Source organism: Dendrobates tinctorius, unplaced genomic scaffold, assembly GCF_039654945.1.
Source record: "Dendrobates tinctorius isolate UK_male_01 unplaced genomic scaffold, ASM3965494v1 ptg000155l, whole genome shotgun sequence".
NCBI lineage: Eukaryota > Metazoa > Chordata > Amphibia > Anura > Dendrobatidae > Dendrobates > Dendrobates tinctorius.
Genome location: NW_027361822.1, coordinates 7,892,801 through 7,900,693, shown reverse-complemented (window position 1 = coordinate 7,900,693; position 7,893 = coordinate 7,892,801). Strand labels below are relative to the sequence as shown.

The 7,893-nt window shown below is 46.5% G+C and overlaps 1 protein-coding gene across 2 annotated transcripts in view; it reads left to right on the top strand.

The window, feature by feature from the left end:
* Positions 1-3,883: 3,883 nt before the first annotated feature.
* Positions 3,884-7,893, top strand: part of LOC141050995 (uncharacterized) — a 33,060-nt gene continuing 29,050 nt past the window's right edge. The window contains exon 1 of one of the 2 annotated variants that reach the window (XM_073547772.1): positions 3,884-3,964. The gene's annotated coding sequence lies outside the window, so the exon portion shown is untranslated. Of the gene's footprint in view, positions 4,030-7,893 lie in introns of both variants that reach the window. The other variant, XM_073547773.1, reaches the window with a different exon arrangement.

Here is a 7,893-nt window from a genome sequence, read left to right as displayed (position 1 = left end):
AATGGAACGGAGCATAGTGAGGAGGAGCTGATGATCCACAGTGTCGAATGCTGCAGAGAGATCCAAGAGAATTAGCATGGAGTAATGACCATTTGATTTAGCTGTTAGCAGATCATTAGAGACTTTAGTGAGGGCAGTTTCAGTGGAGTGTAAAGAGCGGAAACCGGATTGGAGAGGGTCGAGAAGAGAGTTATCAAAGAGATAGCGGATAAGACGGGAGTGGACCAGGCGTTCCAGGAGTTTAGAGATGAAGGGAAGATTAGAGACAGGTCTATAGTTAGCGGCACAGTTTTGGTCGAGGGATGGTTTTTTAAGTAGTGGATGTATGATGGCATGCTTAAATGAGGAGGGAAAGATACCAGAAGAGAGAGAGAGGTTAAATATTTTAGTTAGGTGAGGGGTGACAGCAGGGGAAAGGGACTGAAGGAGCTGTGACGGAAATGGGTCACTGGTGCAAGTAGTTGGGCGAGAAGATGCAAGGAGCCTGCTTACTTCTTCTTCTGTGACTGGTTCAAAATCAGAGAGTGAGTTAGATGCAGTGGGGGAGGGAGGACAGTGCATGGTATGAGGTAATTGGGAGATAATTTCCTGTCGGATCTGGTCAATTTTTTCTTTGAAGTAATTGGCCAGATCATCAGCTCGGAGCTCCGTGGTTGGGGCCTGTACTCTTGGATTGAGTAGAGAATGAAAAGTGTCAAAGAGACGTTTCGGGTTATTGGACAGTGAGGTGATGAGGGTGTTGAAATAGGTTTGTTTTGAGAGGTGAAGGGCAGTGTTGTATGTTCTAAGCATAAACTTAAAATGGATGAAATCTTCGGGTAGATTGGATTTTCTCCACAGACGTTCGGCGCACCTGGAGCACCGCTGCAGGAAACGTGTTTGCACCGTGTGCCAGGGTTGTCGCCGTCTGCGTTGTGGTGTTCTATTTATAGGGGGTGCAAATTCATCCAGGGCAGTTTGAAGTGTTTCATTGTAATGCTTCAATGCAGAATCAGGACATGAGAGGGAGGAGATAGGGGCCAATGAAGACTGCAAGTTCTTCATAAGTTTCTGGGTGTTAATGGCCTGTATGTTTCTATAAGTCTGGACAGTGGGGGTGACCTGAGCAGCATGGCAGTTCTTGATAGAGAATGAAAGAAGATTGTGGTCAGACACATGTTGCATTTGGAGAGCCCCTGATGTGCCCAAACAGTGGAAACCCCCCAATTATAACATTAACCCTAACCCCAACACACCCCTAACCCTAATCTCAGCCCTAACCCTAGCCCTAACCCTAACCCTAGCCCTAACCCTAACCCTAATGGGAAAATGGAAATAAATACATTTTTTTATTTTACTATTTTTCCCTAACTGAGGGGGTGATAACGGGGGGTTTGATTTACTATTTATGGTGGTTTTTATATTTGGCAGCTGTCACATGCTAAAAGACGCTTTTTATTGTAAAAATAGTTTTTGCATCACCGCATATTGAGAGCTATAATTTTTCCGTATTTTGACCCACCGAGTCATGTGAGGTCTTATTCTTTGTGGGACGAGTTGACGTTTTTATTGGTACCATTTTCGTGCACGTGACATTTTTTGATCGCTTTTTATTCCGATTTTTGGGACGCAGAATGAAGAAAAACCAGCGTTTCATGAATTTCTTTTGGGGGGGTACGTTTACACCGTTCCGCGTGCGGTAAAATTGATAAAGTGGTTTTATTCTTTGGGTCAGTACGATTACAGCGATACCTCATTTAGGTCTTTTTTTATGTTTTGTCGGTTTTATGCAATGAAAACTATTTTATATAAAAAAATTGGTATTGTTATTGTTATTCTGCGAGCTATAACTTTTTTATTTTTTTGCAGATGACGCTGTATGGCAGCTCGTTTTTTGCGGGACAAGCTGATGTTTTCAGCGGTACCATGGATATTTATATGCGTCTTTTGATCGTGCGCTATTGCACTTTATGTTTGGTAATATGATAACAAATCATTATTTTTTGCTTCGTTTTTTATTTTTATTTTTTAAGGGGTTCGCTAAAGGGGTTAACTAATGAGACAGTTATATAGGGCGGGTCGTTACGGACGCGGCGATACCAAATATGTGTACTTTTATTGTTTTTGTTTGTTTTTTTTTCAAAAAATGAATTTATTGGGGAATATTTTTTTTTTTTTACTAATTTAATTAGCGAATTTTTTTAAATTATTTTTACACTTTTTTTTTAACTTTATTACATTGTCCCAGGTGGGACATCACTGTCCTGTGACAGATTGCTGATCTGTCACATCACAGATCACTGTGACAGATCAGCGATCTGTCACAGTCACTGCTGCAGACTTCCTCATGCCTGCACTTTGCAGGCAGTGAGGAAGTCAGCTCCCTACAGGCCCACGAAGGTCCCCGTCGCCATCTTGGATCCGTAGGGAAAGAGCCCCCAGCAGCAGCGCTGCACATTGTGCTGCCGTGGAGGGCTCAGGGAAGCACGGAGGGAGCCCCCTCCCTGCCGATGCTTCCCTTTAACCCCCGGTACACCGCGATCGTGTTTGATCGTGGTGTACAAGGGGTTAACGTGTCGGGTGTCAGCTGTGATAATCACGTGAGCGCCGCTGATCACTATGACGTACTATCCCATCCCTGCGTATTAAGTCCCAGGGCACATGGATGGGATAGTACGTCTCATGGCAGAAAGGGGTTAAAGAATTAAATCATATAAAAAATTGCTTGGGCTCCCGCACAATTTTATGCACCAGAGAGGGAGAGCCAGTGACTGAGGGCAGATATTAATAGCCTAGAGAGGGACCATGGGTATTGGCCCCCCCCGGAGCAAAATATCTGCCCCCAGCCACCCCAGAAAAGGCATATCTGTAAGATGCGCCAATTCTGGCACTTAGCGGGTGGCATATTGGGCAATAAGGGGTTAATATCACCTTGCTATTGTAAGGTGACATTAAGCCCGGTTAATAATGGAGAGGTGTCAATAAGACACCTATTAATTATTAATCCAATAGTATAAAAGGGTTAAAAAAGCAATGGCTTCGCTTGGATTGGGAGTTTAATAAACATGGGAAACCAATGTGTTTCATTATTTCATTAAAATACTTTATTCTTAATGTCTGGGTTTTTTTTTAACCCTTTCGTACTATTGGATTAATAATGAATAGGTGTCTTATTGACACATCTCCACTATTAACCCGGCTTAATGTCACCTTACAATAGCAAGGTGACATTAACCCCTTATTACCCCATATGCCACCGCTACAGGGCAGTGGGAAGAGAGAGGCTAAGTGCCAAAATTGGCGCATCTTACAGATGCGCCTTTTCTGGGGTGGCTTGGGGCAGATGTTTTTAGCCAGGGGGGCCAATAACCATTGTCCCTCTCTAGGCTATTTATATCTGCCCTCAGTTGCTGGCTTTCCCTCTCTGGCACAGAAAATTGCCCATGCTCTGCATGTGATTACCGTATGTAAACCATGTCTCATATCCTGATTTTACAGAAGCCGAAAAATGAATTAACGGCTAATCTTCTATCTATAGCTCTATGCAATATAAAGATATAGAATATATACAGCATGCGTGTTCTGAAGAATATTTTGTTTTAAAACGATGTGTAAATGACAGGGAACTGCTCTATGTGAGCGCTCATGTTAAAGTCGCATTGTGTCTGAAAGCAATCGCACTGCGTTCAGATGTACAGTAAATCGGATGCTAGGTGTGAAAAATCTGATCGTACTCACACAAAAACACATTAAACTTGCATGACAATTACATTACACTCGTCCGACCCTCCTGCATCAAAATCGGACCGATTTTTTAATCGCTAGTGTGACTCTGCCCAAACACACATTGTACATGTGCTCCATTCACATCATACACTGAGGCCCCTGATCATGTGACCCCTGACTCCTCCCCTCCTGTGACCTCATCCCAGGTCCTGTGCGCACAGAGCAGCCATATATGTGGTGTGCGGCTCTGCAGGTGGAGGTAGGTGCTGGAGATTCCCCATTACTGGGGGCAGGGGACATTAACCCCCTCAGTGCTGACACAAAGTAGGTGTATCTGTGTTGCTCCGTTTGTACATGTGCAGCTCTGCTCCGTTCTCACACCGTGCATGTGTGGCTATTCATCATACATGTGCAGCTCTCTGTACACACGCCGTACATGTATAGCTCCTCCCCATACATACGTCATGCACACATGGCTTCGCTCCTTACATGTCATACACACAAGGCTCTGCGCCATACGCAGATGTCATACAACCACGTGGCTCCTCTCAGTAACATAGTATTTAAGGCTGAAGGGAGACTTTAGGTTCATCTAGTTCAACCCATATCCTAACATGTTGATCCAGAGGAAGGCAAAAAAACCCATGTGGCAAACAGTGAGCTTCACATTGGGGAAAAAAATTCCTTCCCGACTCCATATACAGCAATCAGACTAGCTCCCTGGATCAACGCAATATTAAGGAAACTAGTGTATATACCCTGTAATATTATATTTTTCAAGAAAGGCATCCAGTCCCTTCTTAAATTTTAGTAGGGAATCACTCATTACAACATCATATGGCAGAGAGTTCCATAGTCTTACTGCTCGTACAGTAAAGAATCTGCGCCATACGAGCACACGGCTCCTCTCAGCAGATGTCATACGCACACTCAGCCCCTCCCTGCGCACCCCATGCGCGGCCCCTCTCTGTGCACCCCGTACGCGGCCCCTCTCTGCGCACCCCATGCGCGGCCCCTCTCTGTGCACCCCGTACGTGGCCCCTCTCTGTGCACCCCGTACGTGGCCCCTCTCTGCGCACCCCATGCGCGGCCCCTCTCTGCGCACCCCGTACGCGGCCCCTCTCTGCGCACCCCGTACGCGGCCCCTCTCTGCGCACCCCGTACGCGGCCCCTCTCTGCGCACCCCGTACGCGGTCCCTCTCTGCGCACCCCGTACGCGGTCCCTCTCTGCGCACCCCGTACGCGGTCCCTCTCTGCGCACCCCGTACGCGGCCCCTCTCTGCGCACCCCGTACGTGGCCCCTCTCTGCGCACCCCATGCGCGGCCCCTCTCTGCGCACCCCGTACGCGGCCCCTCTCTGCGCACCCCGTACGTGGCCCCTCTCTGCGCACCCCGTACGCGGTCCCTCTCTGCGCACCCCGTACGCGGTCCCTCTCTGCGCACCCCGTACGCGGTCCCTCTCTGCGCACCCCGTACGCGGCCCCGCTCTGCACTACTCGTATACACGCGCGGCTCTGCTCGGTACACCCTCGGCTCCTGACCATGTGGCCTGTTCCCTGATAAGTATAGGAGGATTTCTCCCTGAATGTGCAGTGTCGTCGTCTCCATCACACAGGCAGATAGTACTGGAATAAATCCATCTCTAGATATCGGGGCAGTTCTAGCTCTCCGTATTCCGGGGGGGGAAATAAGAAATAGAGATTTTTATTCTCCCTATAAAATGACTAAAAAATAATGGGAAACAATTGCAATAATGACATTTTTATTGCTCTTTACAAAAATAAAGATCAAAAATCAGCAAATAACAGACAGATTTGTGTCCCTGTAAATTTAACGACCGCACAACACAGAATCAGATTATCGACAGTGATGGGAAATTGACGTGATTGACTTTTTTTTTCCCATTAACCCATGAAAAAGTCATAAAAATGTAATGCTGAGGCATAAGTGCTGTCGGGTATTTTCTGCACGTTTCCAGCAAGTGTCTGCACCACACGACGCAATAACAATATTCTTTGATTATTGCAGTTTTTTTAATGGTTTTTCTCCCGTTATTTGATGCATTTTTGGTGAGGATTTGAAGCAGCTTTTTTGTGCAGGAAAATCTAGATTCGCTTTTAGTCTTATATGATTTAAAAAAAAAATCATTCAGGTTTCTAAAATATTGGATCCTCAGAGGAGATTTTCAGAGAATTTTCCTGATTGACCCATCAAGGATGGATAGGGATAGGGACAAGATGGCAGAGAGGATTTTACACCTTATCGAAGGGATCTCCTTCCGGCTTACTGGAGAGGTGAGAGATTCTTTCTAATGACGTCACATTACATCATTTTTTATATTATATGTGTCAGGTTGTTATAAGGTGTCAGGATGTCACTGTCTATTTGTCCATGGCCCCCAATGACCCTTCTGACAGCAAAATGTATCAGTGACCACTCTCTGCTCATTCTTCTCGACCTTTCTGCAGCATTCGACAATGTTGACCACCATCATCTACTCTCTAGGCTCCAGTCACTAGGCATTAAGGACACTGCTCTCTCCTGGTTCTCTTCCTATCTCTCTGACCGCTCCTTCAGTGTTTTGTTCACTGGCTCCACTTCATCCCCTCTTCCTTTCGCTGTTGGGGTACCTCAGGGCTCAGTCCTTGGCCCCCTTCTCTTCTCTCTCTACACGACCTTACCCCCGCTGTACTACAGAATGCCACTGACTGTCTGTCCGCAGTCTCCAACATCATGTCCACTCTCTATCTGAAACTCAGTCTCTCAAAAAACTGAACTTTTTCTGCTCCCGCCGTCTACTAACATTCCTAAATCTGACATTTCCCTCTATGTGGTGGCACCATAATTACACCCCAGCAGCAGGCGCACTGTCTAGGTGTTATGTTTGGCACCAATCTATCCTTCTCCTCCCATATACAATCTCTTGCCTGCTTTTGCCACGTATACCTAAAGAACATCTCTAGAATCTGTCCTTTTCTCACCATGGAGACAACAAAAACCCTCACTATCGCCCTGATCCACTCCTGCCTTGACTACTGTAATGCTCTATTAATTGGCGTCGCCGTCACTCGACTTTCCCCTCTCCAGTACATCCTTAACGCAGCCGCCAGGGTCATCTATCTAATCGGCATTCGGACACGTCCGCTCTTCGCCAGTCCTTTCATTGGCTGCCCATTCATTATAGGATCCTATTCAAAGTACTTGTTCTCACCCACAAAGCTGTCCACAGTGCAGCACCCCCTACATCTCATCCCTCATTTCTGTTTGTCGGCCTAGCCGATCGCTGCGCTCTGCAAACGACTTTTGACTAACTTCTGCACTAATCCGTACCTCCCACTCCCGACTCGATGACTTATCCCGTGTTGTGCCAATCCTCTGGAATGCTCTACCCCAAGAAATTAGGATCAGTCACAACTTGCAGTTTTAAGCACTCCCTCCAAAACACATTTGTTCAGAACAGCCTATCACGTTCTCTAATCAAAATCATTTTATGTGTAAGTGTGTGTAGCCCATTCACTATCTCTATCTGTCCCCCACTCCCTCAAGATGGCTGGACCACCATTGTAGATTGTAAGTTATCACGAGCAGGGTCGTTTCATTTTGCTTTAATTATTGTATTATTGCGAATGTTGTTACTTATGACTGTTGTGTTTGAAACTGTTAGGCTGGGTTCACACGTGGCGTTTTTTTCGCGTTTCCGTGGCGGTTTTAACCGTGAAACATAAGCATCCCATGCATTCCTATGGGATTCCGCAATGCTGTGCTAATGCTGCGGTTTTTACCGCGGCGGAATTGCTTTGAGGTAAAAAACGCAGCATGCTTATTAATTTTGCGGAATCGCGGCGATCCCGCACCCATAGGAATGCATTGTTCCGCTTACTTCCCGCATGTGGCTGTGCACACCATGCGAAAAGTAAGCAGAACAATTGCGGATGGTACCCACGGTCCGGAGAAGAGGAAACTGTCCTCCGGGCTTTGGGTACCATATCCCTGTAAAAAATAGAATTTAAAATAAAAAATATTGTTATTCTCACCTTCCAACCTCCCGCGCAGCCTTCCCGCCTCTCTCCACGCTCCCGGGTCCCAGTAAGCCTTTGCGAGCGATGACGTCCGTTCTCGCGGGATCGCGAAGTCTCGTGGTCATTCGCGCGACGTCATCGCGAATGACTGCGAGACGTCGCGATCCCG